The sequence below is a fragment of the Gymnogyps californianus genome, chromosome 17 (genome assembly GCF_018139145.2).
Source record: "Gymnogyps californianus isolate 813 chromosome 17, ASM1813914v2, whole genome shotgun sequence".
Taxonomy (NCBI): Eukaryota; Metazoa; Chordata; class Aves; order Accipitriformes; family Cathartidae; genus Gymnogyps; species Gymnogyps californianus.
In genome coordinates this window covers 12,133,870-12,151,983 of record NC_059487.1, presented here as the reverse complement: position 1 = coordinate 12,151,983, position 18,114 = coordinate 12,133,870, and the positions used below count along the sequence as shown (strand labels likewise).

At 41.8% G+C, this 18,114-nt stretch overlaps 1 protein-coding gene across 1 annotated transcript in view; it reads right to left on the bottom strand.

Annotated features, from left to right (window-relative positions):
* The window catches only part of GNAS (GNAS complex locus), a 159,627-nt gene that overhangs the window by 100,254 nt on the left and 41,259 nt on the right, over positions 1-18,114 (bottom strand). The gene's annotated exons all lie outside the window — the stretch shown is intronic.

Here is an 18,114-nt window from a genome sequence, read left to right as displayed (position 1 = left end):
CCCAAAAAAAAAATAATCCTCTTTAGATCCAAAGGCACGGGCTCCAGGCGCGGAAACCTCCCCAAATCCTCGGCGGGGAGGATCGGGAAACGTCTCTTCCTCGCCTCTCCCCCCGCGCCGACGGGCAGAAGCGCCGAGGGGGTCACGCCAGCCCCGGCTCTCGGCGGAGGTCGGGTCCCCTTCCCTCGCCGGGCGCCGCAGCTCCTCGCCCTCCGGCCGCCGCGGGTCCTTCCTCCCTCACCGGGGCGGGGGGGTCCAATCCAAGCCCCCCCCTTCCCCTTTTTTTTTTTCCTTTTCTTTTTTTGCCCCCCCCCCCCTCTCCTTGCTGCTGCTTTTTCACATTAGGTTTCCAGGCGGCTGAATCCTCTCGGCTTCTCCAGCGAGCGGGGACCGGGGGGAGGGAGGAAAAAAAAAAAAAAAAAAGCCCGTTTGGTCTCTCCTCCCGAGCGAAACCTGTCCCTCACGGGAGGATTTTTCCCCGTCTTATTTTTCCTGCTCTCTCCCGCATTTCTTTTTTTTTTACCCCCCTCTTTTTTTTTTTTTTTTTTTTTTTTTTTTTTTTTTTTCCTTCCCCCTATTGAGCTGCACCGAGGCGGCAGAGCGGCGGGGTGGGGCAAGCAGGCCCACACTGAACCCTGGGAGCGGGGCCGCTCACATGACAGCCCGCGTCAGCCCGCGCCGCCGCCGGCGCCCTCTTCGAACCGGCCCCGCCGCTGCTCTCGCCCCGCGCTGCTCCGGCGGGTGCTGCCGCGCAGGGAGCCCGGGGATAGCTCGGGAGTCTCCTGCACGGTGCTGGAACTAAGGCCCCCCCTCCGCCCCCCCCATCCCCTCGGACGGTCAGCCGCCGAGGTACCGCAGTCGGTCTGAGGGCGAGTGGTCTTGACGAAGGACTTTTCGGGATGAAAGCAGCCGAGGAAATCTTTGCAGGAGTTGGGGTTTAAGTTAATAGATTTCTGAATAAATTTTAATGGAGTCGTGCCCCGGGGCACTTTATACTACACTTCAAAATAGCTACTGCAGAAGTTATTGTACTAAATACTTACGTAGGTATATATTTATACATTTTCTCAATTGATGAACTCTGAATACCCGACTACTGACCTACAGAACGATCCTGCGGAAGCTGATGTGCATGAATTAATTTTTACCAATGCGGATATTTCTGGGCAAACACATTTCCCGAGCGCTGGGCAGCTCCCTCGCCCACAACGCGATCCACGGGGCGCTGGGGCCGGGCGAGCCCATGCGGTGCCCTCTTCGGGGCTGCGGCCGGGGACACGGGTGGGACAGAGGGAAACAAGTTACCAAGTTAATGCTGGGTGGACTGGGGGAGTACAACTTGATGCGTGCAGTTGCTTCTACATATGGTTTTGCCAGCTATACCTCCATTTTGTTTTCTAAAATATTTTTTGAAACCTCGTTGTATAAATGACAGTAGTTTTCGTGTACAAGTTTATCAGCTACATCTGGAAAACAAAGATTGGTGCTTTACTCTTTGTAAAACCTGGTTCCCTAAAATACACAGGTAGTTTTTCTCTACCCCCCTGAGATTAGTGAAATGCCCTTTACATAAATTATTTATCCTCATTTGCAAAATTCAACTATCTACAACACTATTCCCAGGAACACACCTTCTTACATCATCCAGTTACTATATTTAGAGCCAACTACAGTAAAATAATTATGTGAACAGAGCAAACAACTAGAAGGTCACAGTGTCATCAGATACATCTGTTTAGTTGCCCTTGCTGAAAGAGGGGTGGACCTCTTTGAGGAGTTACTGGCACTTTCAGTCTATTTTTAAATGCCACAGCTTTGGGGTACACAGAGCCCAAGAGCTTTGGAGTCAGTGGAGAGGCTTTTACTGACTTCTCCAGGTATTGTTTTAGGCCAAGGCAGTTTTAAAAGGTCTTAGAGAGACTTGGCTCAGCAATGCCCAGATTCATCTGAAGCAAAGATTGTAATAATTCCTTGTATCTTTTATAAGTCTTTTATTTATTTTTGTTGTTTCCATGTAATATACATTATTCAAATATATTTTAACTTCAGCATTTACAAGGCATGAAGGACTCAATAAAGCAGAATTCAGACCGAAAATTATAAAACCTCATAGCTTTTTTATGGTCGCAGGTATGAAGAGAATGCAGAAATGCCAGTATCTTCCACCTCACGCAGCAGGGAAAATCTGCCCCAGCCTCCAGGCTTAGCTTCCCTCTGGGTCCCAGCTGGGGGGGACGGGAGCCTGCCTCAGGCTCCAAACACGAAGGAATACACAAACAAGATAAAAATTATTGCCAGAGATATACAAAAGGCTAAAATCTTGGTGAACAGTTCGCGGCGTTAGCGTAGGGAAAGGGGAGCGGTAAATATGCCAAAGCATCCACCGACAAGGGAGTCATTGCTGTGTAAATGCCGTTGTGCAGCAGCGCACACCCATCCCTGTCCCAAATGCAAACCGGGACGGGCTTGGCAAGGTTGAACTCTAACAGCCGTCAGCCACCGCGCTGGGGCACAGGAATTGCTGCTCTCCTGGTATACATACCCTGTGCCTCTGTCTCTTTAGGTTGAACAAAGCATGAGGTAGTTGAAAAGGGAAAACACACTCAACTAATTCACAAAACTCCCAGTTACTTATGGCAGAATTAAGAATTGGGCCCTTCTATTACAAGTGTTATTAAAGTGTGAAAGTGTCAAAAGCTACAGAAAACAAAAAGAAAACTCCCAAATTGTTAACCCTATCAGCAATTACAGACTTTTTTTGTCTTTCTGAAATACAACAGGACACAAGACATAAGGCACCAACCATACTTCACAAACCCACTGAATTGCCATGATTTTTTTCTAGTGCTGTCCTGCTTAGCAGAGCACAATTTGAAGAGCAAGCATACCAACACATTAGCTCTTCTCATTCTTTTTTATTTCTTTAAATAACGTAATGCTGCCGATGTGTCTTTAGAGTAAATTGTGTTTCTTACTGGACCTAGTTGCATTAGCTTCCATCTTGTAAAAATCCATGAACTTCAGTTTCACGAGACTCCTGCCATCAGAAGGGTAGGTGCAGGCAAAATCTGACCCCTAACTCACCGTAAAATTAAAGCTCACTTCTGAAGAACCTGCAGTCTTAGGAACAAATAAATGCAAAGAGGAAATAACTATATGTGTGGGCACTGTGCCTCCGTGATAAAAGTCTAACTATTTGAGGCTTGAAAATACTCAAAAGAGGGTGTTAAGGGACACTGCTGCATGTTAAGCAGAAATACTTTCCAAAAATGCAAGGTAACATGAATGTGGAAGTGGCTGTAAGCGTGTAAGGCTGCGTGGTGCTTAGTTGCTGACTGGGGTTAAACCACGACAGACATCAGAAGACTTATATCTATTGACTCAGTCCTGCACTATTTAAATTAACGGGAGACAAGAGTTTACACACAGAAGATTGTGAGCATTGCACACTTACAGATGAAATTCAAATTCATTGATACTTCTTCTGTGTCTGAATATAACAGCCAACAGCCTCAGATTCTGTTGCATTTTTTTTAAGTCTAAAGTAAATGCAAAGACTCCGATACGCCAACATGCATCTTAGCTTAAGGATTTCACAAAAAGAACAGGGGGTTTGGCAGTGTGAAACAATATTCTGCTGTTTCACTTCTCAAACCAGAAAAGATCTCACAAGGAGAGGCAGCAAGATAATTCAAAAAGAATAATATTTCAATGGAATATTTGTGGGGCACGTGTATAGGAAAGTTTCATATATTTATAATCCATTTCAGTCCACTTGATAACTTTAGTTAATGGCTTTTTAGTCCCATTGGCCTAACTTCTATTACATTCTAATAAAAATCATCAGATCTCTTAATTTTCTTCTTTTTTTTTGGAAAGACGAATTTCATTGCAATTCTATTCTCCATTTTCCCTCCACAGCTTTTGCCCCAAAAACTACTGTTTGGTGTCTGAGACTGAGGGAAGATTTGTAACAATAGCCCGATCCTGTAAATAAACATGTACTCTACTCAGTTGAGTAGTCCTATTGAAATGCATAATTTATGCGAACTTTACTCCTCCCAACTAGGACAACTATATTAGCTTGATTTACAAATGGTTAAAAAGACTTAGATATAAAGTAGAAGTAGACTATCAATAACAGTACAAGTGAGAGAGAACTTGCTGAAAAGTACATGTCCCTTAAGCTTCCCCCACCCTATACACGTAAACGTCTGTCCTTTTAAGATTTACATATAATACTGATCGGTATAATCACTCAAAAGGACCTCAAGAAAAATACTATCTTTTTCCTATTTTAATATATTTACTTTATATTTGACAGACCATTGCATATATTTTAATGCATTTTCCTTGTGGTAGTCTCCCTTATTGTGCATGAGGATATTCACACTTGTATAGGTAAGAGACAAATACTGTTGTAAAATTCACAAACATTGGCTGGACAATGTAGATGCAAGAGTTGTTTTTGGAGTTATTATTTTCTTAACAGAGTAGATTTTGAGCCTGTTGAAAAAATGCTTCTGAGACACATACTTCATGTCATTCCATTCTTTTCTCTTTCTAACTGAATGGATAACACTTTCTGCTTAGAATTCTCATGTTGCATCAGTTTTACTCTCAATCAATCAGAGTTAGGCTCTGAATTCACTCAAGTTACTCTTTGTTTTTACAAGTGATTATGAGACCCAGATCAGGATGTCCATCCTACACCACAAATGCCTTCCAAACCCTCCAGGTAACAAACACCCTTATTTTCTATTGCAAACAATTCACATTTGTTAGTAAGTTGAAGGTACTGAGCACTTTGGATGCCCCAGCCTCCAGAAAAAAAGAAACGGTTAATTAGTTTTCAGATGGGACAGTTGTACAGTTCCTTACAGGCTCACGCTGTCTGCAGTGAACATGACCTCATAAACTTTTGGCTGTGAACTGTGGGGGTGGAGTTGTGACCAAACCAATGTGCTCATTTGGAAGGGAAGATACAGACAACATCACGCTTGAGCATCCCTTAGCAACCGGACTGAAATGGCACTGCAGCTTTTGAGGAGGTTGTCAGCCTTCCTTGCCACTGGAATAGCCGGTATTTCAGTTCCTACCACGGCTGAGGAGACACAGCAGAGAAGAAAAAATTTGTAGCTCAAAAAGTAAAAGTGATAGTGGTGATCTAACTGTGTAATTTCCTTTGTTTCTGTTTATAGGAAATAGCCTATTTTCAGCAAGTCTTTTTCATGGAAGGATACAGAGCTCAATTAATCTGGGGAACACATGAAACAAATGGTTCTTATAGCAACACCTTTATCTCTGGTTTACTTTAGACTCCTTCCACTTGAAAACCTAGACTGTAAACTTTGTAACATTCCTCTCTATGATACCAGGATGAATCGAAAGAGAACTAGGCTTGCGTGCGTGAAGAAAAACAAACAAACAAACAAACAAACAAACAGAAAAATACTCTCTGATTTAAAGCTGTCAACGAGTGGATCAGTGAACAACAAACCATGGGTCACTTCAATGCAAACCTGAAAATGCAGTTACAGCCATAGCATCTCAGTTATGTCCTCTCCCTAGTCCTCACACCTGTGAGACTGTTCCACTCCTAAGAGTTTGGGTCAGAGCTGCTAATCATGTCAAGGTGAACTCTCAAGGGGAAGATAGTTTAATCTGTTTTCACTGAGAATCTGCAGCCCTATAATTCCCCCACAGCTGAATATATGCTATTGTAGGACAATGTATATACCCTGCTTTCTTTAAAAAAAAGAAAAACCAACCCACTATGCATTCTTCTCCACTCTGTGATTCACTTGAAATTTATTATCTTTGTATATCTTTGTAAGAAATGAAGATTTTAGAGGTGCTTTTTTTTATTTTTTCCTGCTAAGGTTTTCAAGGGATTTAAAGTACTGGAAAAAAATAAACAGTGAGTGAATTTATATTAGAAAGGTGCAGAAGAAGTTCCCCCTGTGCATAGCACCTTTGAGGATTAAAATCTTATGCAGAAATAAGAAGTAGCTGTGAATTTTTGTTAAGGAGCCTACATTACCCAATGCTTCGTTTTGCTGTCCTACAAATTCACAGTGCCATGGCTAAGCAGTTCAAACAGACTTCCCTCTTTTAAAAGCAGGGATTACCTCTGGGACAGATTGACTCTTTCAGTTAAAGGACATTTTTTAATAGCACACACTGTATATTTTTGTGTATTGATACCTCTCTGGTTTGAAGTCTGTTACAATTGTTAGCTTTAGAAATACAGAACTGTGGGCCTTTATCCTGGGCCATAGAAGTGACTGGTAGTTGAGTATCAAACCTATCAATCTCAATGTATTTAATCCCCAGTAAACTTAGTCTTTTAGTTAGTTATATATAAGGACTAATTAAGGTTCTGATTTAGACTTAGATCAGTGGTTTTTTCATCTGCTTTGAACACTAAAAAGGCTCCCGTGGCCTCTTGCAATGACTTAGGTCTGCTGCTCACGCTTTCCTTAGATGGAGGCATCCTCCACGAGCTATCGTCCTGCAAAATCCTTTGGACTCTTGGAAGAACAAAACTTGGTGATAAAAAGGGAGACGGTTTCAAAGTCTCCAAGTTACCCTTTGACCTGCTGAACAAGAAACCCTTGAGTAATCTCAAGCCTGTTTAAAGGAGAAACAAACAAATTAAAGCCAAACAATAATCTAAAAAGGAAAAACAAAGCAAACAGATTGGAATTGGAGCAAGAATCCAATGTGGGGTCTTTTTCAGCCCTTTCCTTTGTGACAGCCAGAACAAAAATCACTTTAAAAAGCATTAAAAGGTGAACAAGGTAGGAAATTAAGGCATTATCAATCAAACCCAGGGAGGGCAAAGCAGGGTCATCAAGTAAAATGACAAGTTTGTCTGTCGTATGGGAAAGAGTGAGCCTATCCAAATGCAATGAAACAAGCATTGTCAGGAAGAAATTAATGCACCACTAATGTATTCAATAAAGAAGAAACACAGAACACTTAAGTACAGATACTCCAAAACAAACAGAATGAAAAGGAGATACTTCCCTCTCTGGCAAAGAAGAAGAATTTTTCCATACAGAAATTCTAAACTTGAGAGGGATTTTTGTTTTGTTTTTAAATAAGAACAAGCCCAAAGTCTACTAATAGAATTAACCAAGACCTCCCTTTAAACCAAAGAAAAAAAACAACTTGCCTCCTTCCTTTCACTTCGAGGCTTTTCCTCAGAACCATTAAAAGAGACTTTAAGGAACTCATGGAATTATGGAAATAACACACTGAGTAAAAGCTTTTCACCTAGTAGCTTTTCTTATTTTCTTGCAGTTTTTTTTTCTGATACTCCTTCTCACTACTCATGCATTCTGCACTGCACTTTATTAAAAAAAACCCGCTCATGTAACAAAAGTAGCAGCACATCCTAGCTCTCCGCATAACACATATGGAATGCCGATTACAAAAAAAAATTGGAACAAGTCTTTTCTCAGATTTAGTTTCAATATTTGTCAACATGCACTGCAGACCTACCCCCGACTGCAAACTTTTTTATAAAGAATTATTCTGCTTTAATCCTTGTTACATTTGGGTCACAAAACCCACGGAGGCAGTAGAAGTAGAGGCTGTGTTTTCCAAATACCAGGTTATAGTTAGCTCCTGCAAGAAGCGCGAAACTCCTAAGCCTTTCTCCTGCCGAGGGGATCAGCAGAGGAGGAGAGGCTCCTGGCTTCACCTCCCCGGCACACAAGGCAGCCAAGCAGCCCGGCACCAGCCGCGGTTCTTACCGGAGCAGGGTGGGAGCTGGGGCTGAGCGTAGCTTAGGCTCAGCCTGACCCAGCCCGCTCTCCAGCAGCACGGTGAGCTATCCCTCCACGCTAATATTATTTATTACTGACACTGCATTCTCATTTTATGGTGCATAACAGGAAGGGGAATAAGGGATTGTTAAAATAGTTCTTGCTAAGTTGTCACACAGGTTTTAATGTGCTGTAAACATTCCTCTCCTTCTTTTACATTTTTTTAAATAGAACAATGTTCAGGCTTTCACGCTCAAAATAACTTTACATTTTAGTGCTAACAAACCACAATACTCTCAATACTAGGAGCCATTATTAGAGACGATCTGCAAGGAAAACAGAACTGTGATTTTGATCCTCTGTCTCTGCACTGCTAAAGGCCTGAAAGTGTTCCCTTTCAGAAAGGGTATTTTCTCCCATCTTTTTCTTTAGATGGAAAAACATTAAGCCTAGATCCTAAAATTACATACAGACACAATTATAGAATAGGGGTCTTTTGTACCCTATTTTTCCCGGAAGAATCCAGCTGTCTGGCAAACTAACAGCATCATTACTTCTCAAGTGCCTTGATGTTGAATTAGAGTGCCCCACAGATCCTACGGCAGTTGCAGAATTTAGGCCCTTTCCCAGTGTTCCAAGTAAGTCTTTCTGGTGGGGTTTTTTTTTGTGTCTTAGATTTTAGAAATGTATATAAAACAATCGATTATCTCCAAGTCTTCAGGTGTGCAATGAAAGGTTTCCCTTGTTGCTCTATCTCAGACAAAGCCAGGAAAGACATCCATTGCCAGGGCTGGGGGAACCAGGCAGGAGTCGGGGTCTGGACCCAGCTCCAGCCCCAGGCTGGGTCAGAACCTGGGGTCCAACACTGGGATTTTGCCTCTACCACATTAACACCAGCAGAGGTGAAGGATTATCCCCGCCTACAGACCCAGCCCAGGAGGATGCTCGGGCCTGTCTGAACGCTCACAAAATGTCAATGGAGAAGAGATGAGCGTGGGGATCAAACAGAGGAACAGGATCCAGGAGACCTGATCTACCGCAGATGGTTCGATCCAGCACAGCCACCGATCCGTGCATGACCTTGGATGAGCCACTTCCCCTTTCTGTGCCTCTTTTTCCAACGATCTTTTATCTGCCTCTCTCATATAGGTTGTAAGCTGTTTACTTCCGACATGTCTGCACAGTATCGAGAATCAAGGGGCCCTGATCTCACTGGTGACCTTTAAGCCCTTCTGCTACACGTTTCATCATGAAATAATTATTCAAAAAGGAAGCGATTTTTTTTAATAGTCTGTCTTCCTTTTCTTAACACCTCTTTAACGCAGACATTCTCAGCAACATTAGATGAAAAAATAGACTCCGTTCAAAATCTTAACACTGTTTTTCTTAAATCAAAATGCTGAGAAAGCTGCTAGTATTCTGTTGAGTCCTTCTCCCACAGGCCCTCCAGCAAAACCAGGGAAAGCTAGAATCAGCATGCTTGCTACATTCAAAGTACCAGACAAAGATACTTTTTATTTTGAAAATAGAAAAAAAAAAAATGCCTGCACACTTCTCAATCTTTCTTTGTACACCATAAAGCACCAAACAGGGCAGAAACCCGGTGCTGTGTTCTTTTGCAGGTCACCTCCAGGTTTGCTTTATGCTCTCTGGTGTTACAATAACGAATTTGTTTTTCCATTGCTCTGTGCATGCTCTCTTGTCTCAGAGTGACCTATTCGCTTCTGAAGCAATCGGCTTTTTACAGCTTAGTCTACACAATGTAAACAGAGAGCAAGCGGCACGGCTGAGCCCCTGGTCCTCAGAGGCGAGGAGAACACTCCACCCCTGGGACCTGAACCAGCCTTGGAGGCTGCTACCCACTTTCTGGGTGTCAGCCCCGAGTGACTGAGCTCCCCGCAAGCCCAGTGTGAACGAAGACTGCAACACTGCATGTGGAGAGCCCCTCTTCCCTTTGCTCAGTGGGATCATAGCTATGTCAGTGGCAGGGCTTTGATGGAAAGCCACCTTGCCCTCAGAACGGCCAAGGATCTAGGGATGCTGCAAGGGGCAGGGGATCCAATGGCTTTTACCCCGCTGCCACCACCGCTGCCTCCTTCAAGCTGCGGCTCCTCTGCCAGCCCATAAACAAGAAGAGTGACTGGTAACCTGTCCTGCCCTCAGCCAGCAGCCCTGGGGTGACGGCACGGGGATAGCTGTTCCCCCCGCCTGCCCTGCGCTGTGGGGCATTTGGAAGATGCTGAGTCCCTCCTGGCACCGGCAGTCTCAGGCTGAAGGCAGGGCCCTCCTGCATGGCTGCATTTCACACCCTATATATAAAATACACAGCCGTACGTTTATTCTGAAAAATTCTTTCTATGAATTGGTGTTACTGAGGGATATATATACTAACTCCATACATGTGAGAGTTAAGGAAGATTTGTCCAAGGAACTACTTCCAGAGGAGGTGCTGGGCAGCCACATTATTTGTTTTGTTTAAAATGACTTCAGGCTCGATAATGTCTCTTTATCAAAACTACACATGCGCTGAGCATGCACAGGGCTGTGTGTTGTGAGGCATACAGGACAGGGTGGATTTAATTTATTTCTTTATTATGAATATTGTGGTGCTGTAAGGAGAATCCTGGCCAACAGCATGAAATAAAGCCAAACCTTCAGAGGATAATTTGGGGCCTGAAGTTCCTGTGTTGCCTTTTCGAATTCAGTCTTAAATTCTGTGTTCCTAATCCTCTGTTCTGTCTGGACCATCTCATCAATGGACATGTGTATTATTACAGAGCTGAGCAAGTACCTCATAACGTTTCCCATTAATATTCATTTGAAAGAAAAATGGAGTTTAAGCTTCCTGGTTTGGCTTTCCTTGAGTGAGGAAACTAGTGAGGGAATTTATAAATTCACAGTTCTGGCAACTGTGACACACCAAAAATAGTTCTCCATCAAAATGAGAACCCCATTTTATTTTGTGAACGTCATCTTGGCTATAAGGTTTATTTACATTTATTTGGTATCATACCCTCCATGGTGGATCAAAGCATTCATGTTACTGGAGAGACTCCATACCCAGCTGAATGACAATGGCCACAAAGCAGAAACAGAACCGCCATGATCTACCAGCACAGACCGTCTCCCAACTTTCAGCCTAGAAATAAGAAGAATTAATTCTTCTCCACCCTAAAAGCTGGCTTGGAGGGAAGAAAGGGGGCTAGAAAGAATGGACTTCAGACTCTCTATGAAAGGGACTGCATCAGCCCACACTGGCCAACCTAATCAGAGGGAAGGCATGAAGAGCGATGGGCATAGGGAGAGTGACCCAACCTAAGACACACGAGCTACAAGATCAAACCGTGCAGTAAAGACTTGCAAGAATGCTGTTTTTCAGTGATCTGTATATGCTGAGTCCTGTTTAAGAGTAAAGTTAAAAAGGCTAAGAAATTCCTTGCCTAAGGATGAATAAAGGAATTCCCATTACCAGAGAGTTGAAACTGAGATTATACTATGAAATTAAGAATATGCACCGCTGAAGCAGTGCTTTCACTGGCTAAGAAAATGGACTGCAGGATCTCACTGCCTCAAAGAGTGTCCTACAGGAGGTGTCTTTATAGAAGCATCAATGCGAAACCTGTAAGCAGGAGCAAACTACTCAGGTGAGAGGTGGTAGAAGCACATAGATTCACTGGCTGGATCCAAACACTCCAAACTGGTCTGCATGCAGAGAAGATGGGGCAAGACATGACAGTAATAATCTACCATGACTTGAGACCTCCTGCCCTGTAACAGTTATGTAATTGTTACAGTCTCTCAATACCTGAGTAAGAAACCTTTTTATTGCATCAAGTTCTCATGTCTAGACAGATATCCATCGTGAATGAATCACTACTGCCTAGCTTTGAAGACCCGAGCTGAAGAGCACTCCATGGTATAAGCCACTATCTGGACACATCAACACTTATGGAACAATTTTCTGGAGACAGTTCTTTTGGTACATTACCCTAGGGTATATTGGCTGTGAGAAACTCTGGTCTTCCAGTAGTATCCTTAAAGGACTATGAAAGAAAGCAATAGAGGCTTAGCAAAGGAACCTCTTAATCATAGAGACTTAAGTCTTAAAAAAAACCCCACCCTCCAAAAGAAAACAATTAAAAAGCTAACAAAAACACATAAACAAGGAACAAATAAATGGAAAAAAACAAACAGGCTTGAATTCACCTCTTGGCCTGATTATCCCATTTCTAGCAGCAATGAGTCTGCCTGTGCTCTCTCTAGAAAGTTTTGCTTCTTTGTGAGAGAGCGTCTCTTCCTTAAATAATTTGAACCCCTCTTCTGCCCCTTTGCTTTGATTTCAAAGGTTCTTTGTTTTGTTCCTTTCCCAAACTGCTAATCAGCTTCTCTGCAAAATGGTCACTGCCTTATGAAATTCTGTTCCTCAGTTATTCTGAATGATTCCCAACTTTCTCATTTGTCCTCTTGGAGGTGCTCCTCTCCTTGGCAAGGACATAGGGCATCTCCAGCATGGGCCTATATTTTAATTCAGCACAGACATTACAGCACAGGGCGAAGGATTCGGTGAAGGTTAAGGAGTTCTCAAAAATTGTGTTCTCAAAACCACAGTTTGACTCACATATGCCCCCAAACAATCATACATTAGCAATTATAATGATCTTTAATTAAAAAAAGAAATATGTTGCTGTTCTTACAGATAAGGATCTATAGAAATACTTGTATAGGTGCCATGAAAGTCTATTTTTCAAACTACATTTCAGTGAGGGAATATTTAACTACCTTACCTACATTACTTGAATCCTACTCTAAAATAAACCTCTTTGAAGTTTTCTTATTAAAAAAGCTTTAGAAATTAAGCAGTTTGAATTATTTTTCTATGAACCATATAATCTTCCTAAGTAGTAGAAAGTTAACTTCAGCTCAAGTCATTCCACTTGGAAAAAGGTGATGAAAAAAGCAGTAGATTCATGCATCTCACCCTATATTTTCTCTAAATGTAACATCTAACCTCGGATAGTTATAATTTTTCATGGTAAAGCTTTCTGAGTGTTTATAGCCAACAGACTTTGGCTTTTATACTGGAAAGTCTGTTATATAAATGTCACGCTCATTTATATCCTCAGTTATAACAAAATCATTAATGTAGCTGATTCCTAAGAAACCTTATATTTTAGCAACTTGTCCTAGCCCTGCTACTGCATAACGTAAACATGTCTAACGCAGAGCATAAGAAAATTATACCTTGGAGATGCTACATTTTTTAAACCAGGAGCAGAAGCTAAATTCACACACTATTCTTGATATGAACATCAGTTGTCAGTGTTACGTTTTATTTCCAGAGAGCCATGATCACTTAACTACATTTTGTAGCTGCACACAAATTATTTTGTAGAGCATAGTTATGAAATGTTTGGTACAGACGGACTAAAGAAAGGACGCTGGGTTGTGGCTTGGATCCTAAGGTCCCACAAGACGAGAATTTGGATTTGGATGCCACAGCACTGAAACTGCTCTTCAGAGATTCCATCGCTGTCGAAACCAGAACCCCAAAAAACTCCCCTCCTGGTTTTTAATCCTGCTCAAACCCAAATATTGGAAGCAGGTTAAGATCTATGAACTAACAAATCTGGCCTCTTGCCACGTGCCGTATTAAGATGCCATATTTAGCTCCTCATTCCCTAATACTCAGGCATTTAACCTGTTCCCTCCAGCCCTTTCATCCACTTCCAGTATACTACTAACCAACATGGCTTTCACCCTTCTATTTCTTTCTTCCATTTCCATTAGCTGTTTTACATACAATTAGTGCTGCTATGCCATGGCACTGGGAAAAGTGACTGTTAACTTGTGCTCCCTCTACTGTCTGATGGGCTTTGCAGCAACATAGCAATATATTGTGAGGAAACTGCCATTTCTTCTTGGCAGAAAGGTCTATTACTTATGCGAAAAGTTACTCTTTTACACTTATGAAAATGCATACTCAGAATATTAAGGTCCTAAACATATAGATCTTCAACTAGCATATCACTTATCCAGAACTCCATCAATTATGGACATTTTGTCTTGCTCTCCTGGGACTGCCCAGTGTGAAATGAGGGAGCCTCATGAAGCAACTATGGCAGCTAGGATAAAATACTTTAGAACAGCCAAGCAGCCACAACTCCCATCAAAATCAGTGTAAGCCACAAATACTTAGGTTCCTCCCTCCCTTAAAAGGCCAGGCCCTTTCAGTTTTGATTATTAGACCAGACAAGTCCTTGATAAGAGAACAGGAGGCTGAGTTCAAAGTTCTGACCCAGGGATTTGTGCTATGCTTAGTTAGACCCACGGCTTTTGCTTGACATGGCCCCTTACTCCTTATTTGTCGTGGAAAAAGCATCTTCGTCTTTTACACTGGCAGTAAGCATCCATAAAGTGGGGAGAGGAGAAGGAACAGGAAAAGACCTGGTGACCCTTCTGTGATTCCTTTTCATGAACATGGATGCTTCCCCCTGCTTTTTGCAAGACAGATGAAAATGAAGATAACTTTAAATTACAATTAGAAGCTCCTATCGAGGACTATGAAGCATGGAACAGAGAATGAGCCTTGGAGTCAGCACCGTCTACAGATCAAACAGTGAAGCACCACAGCTACTTACTGCTGTAGAGCTAGACTGCTGGAGTACTTAATCTGTGTTTTGATGTGGCTCACACTGATGGAGACCAGCAAGTAGTATCCTCTCAGTACAGTGAGGAGCATCAACTGAACAAACGATACCATACATTTGTGGTTTTTTCAGATATGATCTGACCAAAGGGCCGCTGTGGACGTGCAGAACAAACTATATGCACAAATACCATTGGTCTGCTTGTCTAGCCTCCTAGATGAGAAGGCTATCTATGCCAAATGGATGCATTATGTTAAACCCATCCTGAAGGTATATCTGATTCATCATGCATATGGTACACGAAGACTGCCTTCATATTTACATGCAATGCTATAACGAGGTAACGTTTGTGAAGAAAATGAAACAAAACCCAAAAATGCCAAGCAGTGAAACCTCTTCTCAATATTCTTGAGGGACCTCTTGTGTGGCTTGCATGTAAAGCAAAGAGGTAAGGGACTCATGCCACAGTCCCTGAAGAGGTGTAGGGAAGACCACCGGTAGGGAGTAAAGAACACAAATGGATGGGACAGCTGAACAACACTGTCCAGCTTTGATTTCTGGCCATTCCTCATGGAACATGGGCCAGCCAACTTCTAAAGATTAGTTGCAATTTGCCTGTTAGATGGTCCTTGACACTGCTACTGAACCTGCTGTATCTGGGAAGAAGCCTGTTGCAGAACTCCTTATGCAAGAAGGTTAGTTTTCAGCTGATGACAGAGGTTTAAGGATATGTCTTCTGTTGAGGAGTATATTTTCAGGGCTAAGAGTATGGAGAAGGGCTGTGGACAGCCAATTACCTGAACAATTCTCTTGAATCCTTAAGGGCCTGGAGTACTTTGTCTCTCTACTTGCTGGAGCGCTCGGTGCCCACAGTCCAGGTGCTACATCTATCCTTCCCATGGGTGATTCAGCAGCAAAGAATATTTACTGTTATTTAACAATGCAGTGGTCTACAGACTTGACTTACGAGTCAACAGAGAACATATTGGGTACAGACCTTTTAAAGAAATGATCAACAGATTATGCCTTGCATTTTAAAAAAAGGAAGTATTTTATTTCTTTTAAGAGACGAGCATGTGAGAATAAAATGGATGAGGTGGAAGGTACCTTCATGCTGTCTTTAGAAATGACAATTTTGGTTGATTACTTTCAGAAATACTTAATTAATATTTAGGACATTATGGATTAAGTGAAAGGTTTACACTGGATTCTGTCTGAAACGTCTGAAAAATAAGCCTTTAAGTCTTTGTTTATATTGGCAAGTAACCTGGCTGAGTATAAAAGCCAAAGGTATGATTGACTACCTCACATATTTTAGAACTGTTACACTAAATAGGTATTTCAGAATTTACATCCTTACAGAAGAATCCTTAAATAGACTTTCTTACGGGGCTTAAAACAAACATACTTTAGGACATATTTCCTGTTTTGTTACTGTATTTAACTATACTTTAAGGATTAAATCTACTTTTCCTTAAACAAAGATCCAAAAATTTAACTTTAAGAGTATGGAGATCACAGAAATCTATCTTGTTGTTTTTAATGCACTGAAATTGTTTAATGAATACCCACAAATCCTTATAAAAATCAAAGCAGTGAACACTTAGATATTAGTACTACGAGTATATTTAGCCCTTAGACACAAAAGGCATGCCTGCATATTGCCCAGAATGGAAAACTTCTGCAAGTAAAATTCAAGTAATAATTAAATCCCAGTTCATTGATTAGTTGTGCCTGTTACTCTCTACTGCCTGCTTTTAGATACTGAAAAAGATGATACTAACATTCATTTTCCTCTACCTCCTCTAGCACTGTGTGGGGCAAATTCACAGTGCAAATTCATGCAAAAACATGCAAACTGATTTCTTTGTAGTATTTAATATTCATCACCAACTTTCAGCGTTGATCAGCAGCTTTCATACTACCTGGAGTTAGAATTGCATATCAAATCTGGCACTGTGAAGACCTTGAATCTAAAACAAGTGAGATATAACTTTTAAAAAAACTGTTATGGGTTACCGTACTCAGGTTTCCTGAGTTTCTAGGTGAGCAAACCAAGTCCCACCACTGCTCGTGATTCCCTTTTATTTTCAGCGTCGTTGCCAGTTGAGTGCACACACCAGTTACACACCTTCTTAATCCTTCACAGGGGCTTTGCAACAGCTTTATAACTTTCTTATTGTTTCTTAGTAAGAACATTGATGTTCCTCCTCCTCCCCCCTAACTGCTCAGCTGCGCTTTTCATTTACAGAAGGAAAATAGAGCCTGTTTCTACAGTGAAGGAAAAAGAGGATACAGTCTTATAAGCCCTTGGCAGTGAAAAGAATCTCCCCCAGCGCTTATTTTAAGAGGTGAGGCTCTGTTATTGCAAAACTGATTAGAGCTAGAGAAGTCGGTGGCATCCTGCAGGAGCCCATTTCTGCAACAAACTGAAGAATTGTATTTTAATCAGAAGTCAGTCACAGCTGCTACTTTAATTTGATACACTTGAAGGTCCTTACAGTTCTGGGAACTAAATTCAGCTTGTTAAACCCTTTTTCTGCACATTTTTTCTGTAATGTGTGATACGACTTCTTCATACACAAGTATCGGGAAGGAACCAGATTAAGTTGACACTCAGGATGGCTGGGTTGGTGAAATCGGTTGAGGAATACGTTTCAAAAGCACCTGGAGACCAGATTTCAAAAGGTACCTTTGTATCTAAAGATGCAGGTAGATCTCCAAAAGGGCTTCCAGCTGGATCTATTTTCCATACCTACCACAGTATTTGCAAAAGAATCCCATTAGGAACTTTGCTGTATTTTTAGGCAACTAAATACCTCTAAATACTCCACATTATACAACTTAGAATCTACATTTTATTTTTCAAAGACGGTGCACGTGACTCAGAAATATCAGGCTATAGTAGCATCGGTTGTTGCAGGAATACGTGTTCCCACTCCCTGTGCTGCAGTGGCCACCAGCTCAGCGGGGCTGCTGGCGTCTCTGGCATGCTTTTTGGAGTTGTACTTCAGGCTTTCGAGCTCTGTGCCTGGATTCAAAGAGGGGAGGCTGAGTGTTTATGACCGTTCCTCCTTCTGTTTGAGTATTTCAAACAAGCACCCACAAACGAATACTTGGGATGATATTTAATTGGGAAGCTTACATGCTACGCATGCATAATATTAATGCACAGCAAATGCTAATGCTGTATATTTAATATCTTTAAACAGAAAAGCACCTGCCAGCAGGCACAGAAATGTTGTCGTTATTTCAAAGTACTATTTCTGAACATTCACTGATTGCAGTTGGTATTCTGTGTTTATTCAGCTTTTCACTTCCTTTTTTTGTACCTAGAACTAACATTTTAACTCAAATCCCTCCGAGCAGTAAGCTGTGCCTTCCTTTTGTCAAACGATCGCTACAAATCTTTTAACTAATGTAGTGCAGAATACATCTTGTGATGCATGGATAGTTTTGCATTTGTCAGGGCATGATTCTAATAAAAATTACATATATGTGAATATATCTGAGCTTGAAATAAGGATTTACCCACAACTGCAAGCACACAGAGTCTATCCGGAGGGGATTCGGTGTTCCCTCAACCATCCAGGGAGCATGCACCAACGTTCACACCCAGGCCAGACGTGTGTACATAATTCTACAGAAATCTGCTTTATTCACAAGTATTCTTCTGTTGTAGTTATTAGCTC